Genomic DNA, 3,056 nt, shown 5'->3' on the forward strand with positions numbered 1-3,056 from the left:
AAATTAATATCACAGGCAGTGGGTACCAACCAATTAATAATCGACCTAGTTAGTTTATAATTCACAACAACAATATGACACGCTGAACCAACCACTGGAGATTGAACTAAACCACACATCATTGAAATATTATCAGATAGGACATCTGCCTTAACTAAATATAGAGTTCATTGCCACTGATATTGAAATGCAAATAAACGATTCTTGATAAAATACGTCCAGTAGATACGACAATTGACAAGGATATGATATTTCCAGGGGCACGTTTGAATAATGATAAACCTGACAAGCAAAATTTATTGATAATTTTTTGCAATAAAAAAAAATATTAAAACATCTCATAACAACAATTTCAAACGTTAAATGAAACTATTTTCAGTGGTAATCGTTGGTCCCAACTACGACTCTGCACGTATAACAAAAGTTTATACATTTATGGTTCATCTTATTCATTTTTCTTACATATTTCACTAATGAATAAATAATATTTTTTTGATGATAAATTGTGAATTATTAAACGTAAAAATAAAATATCTAGGCTATGTTATTTATTCACAAATATACGCGTTTGACTGTGCAATACCTTATGTATACATTATTATATCAAGCTAGAAGTATCACATTATTCAAATTTGAATCATAATATAGCTATATAAATATGGCCTGTACCTGTACATTTGATATAAAAAATATATACTTATAAATCAATAATGCAGTGTTAATGTATAGTAAATAATGTAGAAAAAAATGTATTTAAAAAAATGTTCTAGTACTGTAAAAATTATATCATTAGAATCGGACATTATAAACAATATTGATTTGTGTATAATGCAAAATATAAAATTATATTAGGTTCTTAGCAAGTGTATTTTAATTTTTGTTTCATTTATTTGTTACTGTAACGCCAGAGAATTTACCTGTTGTATGTATAAAGCCGCATCCACACCTAACAAATATCTGGGGAAACATTATTGAACGTTTGCCCAATGTTCGTCAAACGTTTGCCAAATGTTTGTTAAACAGTTTGTCAAAATAACAAAAATTTTATTTATTCGCTATATGATTGCTCAGTTCATTAATCAATAGTTTTGATTATGGCGTCTCTAGAGCAAGTCGCGTGTGTAGGAGCTGCATTCATAATTATTTATAAACACTATAAAAATAAAATGATGGACAGAAGTAAAAGACGATGATGGATAAGACAACTACTATAAAGCCGAAAAACTTATAGTGGTAAGCGTTTCATTTTGGATTTACACGCAAGTGATTTGTTTCATAATTTTTTGGTTTTGACAAAACATCAAGAAGGGGACGATTTTAAATATCAACCCCATTATCAAGTGTATATTATAAATAATAAATAGTAAATAAACAGTTGTTTATATGAAATCATTTTGTTTCTCACAAAATGTATGCCATAATGTTCGATTAGCGAACAATTTTGTTTGGGGCATTGACAAACAAAATTGTTTAGGAACACGTCTATACCAACCAAATATTCAACAAACATGTTACCTAGTTGGATATTTTGGATGTTTGACGAACGTTTAACCAATCGTTTGTAAAATTTTTGTTAGGTGTGGACGCGACTTAATATGAACGTGTTATAAATCGAATAACTAAATTCATATAACTAGTTAACTTTTCTCCTCAATTTTTAAACTAAATTATCGAATAATAGTGTTATAGCAATTAACAATACGATGGAATGTAGAACTAAAAATAATTAAAATTTACGAATAAGGAAAAATGAAAGAACAAATTTTAAAACAATATAATAAAATATTTATGATACGACTAAGTTAAAGTTTTTTAGAGACAACGTTTGATAATACTATAATACCAAAAATAAATTCGCATGGCCAGAATAATCTTGTATTATTCACCGGTTAAAATAATAAAATATTAGACTGTGGATGTTATTTCATTAAGTGTATTTATAATTTTGATTGCATAATTGTATAATAATTGTGAATATGTAATTCCCAAATAGTTTGTGATAATTTGCTTAATATTATGATTTTGCTTTCAATAAAAAATGTTTAGGAAACACAAAGAAGCGAACGTCCGTTATTTATGAATTTTTATGCTGTCATCATACACTTGATTTTCATATAATTGTTATAATTAGGTTAAGTGAAATCACTTGATAATGGAATTTCGCTTATAGTAATTAAATTATGAAGTTCCCAAGTTAAAATTATTGACCATTTTACCTATTTGTAACATTAATTGGAATAAAATATTGCTTAGCTCTGAGTTTTAGATGAAGTTCCAAACTTTATTTGTGATTTGCGATATTGTACTATGATTTATCATGAAGATTTCAAATTTTAACATAAGAAAGTCAAAATTTTTTGAAATATCACCATCTATAAATAAGAGAAATATTAATCTTCAGTGATAATTTTAAGTTCTTATATCTACTAGTTTTTGAGTTGTGATAAAAAAATATAGTTGATTTCATTGAAACCCGATATCAAGTAAATTTTGCTTCTTTTTTTTGTAAGTTGTTATCATTTTTTCTCATTTATCTAATCTAAAAGTTAAGAAATTCAGAAAATTACTTTTCAAATATATCGATAATACAAAATTTCACATTGGAAATTAAAAAATCTGTTGACGATCGGAGCAATCTTTTTGGCCATAATCAGGGTTCGGTTTTATAAAATTCAATACTTATTATAGGATATAAGTAAAAATAGCAGAGTGGACTATAAATTTGTATTATGAACCAGAGACTCCAAATATGAAATTTAATTTTTAGTGCCATTTTTTTTGCTAATATATATTATTTTATACTTTATTCTGTAATTTTCATAAATTTCGTTTATATTGAATGAAAAATAGTATTTATTTATGTGAATCCAAAAATAAACGTTAACGGTTAACGTCAAAACTTTGGAATTTTTATTTTTAATCCACTCAATTTTCTCTTTAAAAAAAACTTGTAATTTTAAATAAGTACCAACGTTAATATTATATTTCATATTTTTTATGCTTTTAAGCATTGAATAAATAGACCATAGAGCTGATGGTTTAATTTCTGTAGATAA

This window comes from Sipha flava, unplaced genomic scaffold (genome assembly GCF_003268045.1).
Source record: "Sipha flava isolate LNK unplaced genomic scaffold, YSA_version1 198_pilon_pilon, whole genome shotgun sequence".
Taxonomy (NCBI): Eukaryota; Metazoa; Arthropoda; class Insecta; order Hemiptera; family Aphididae; genus Sipha; species Sipha flava.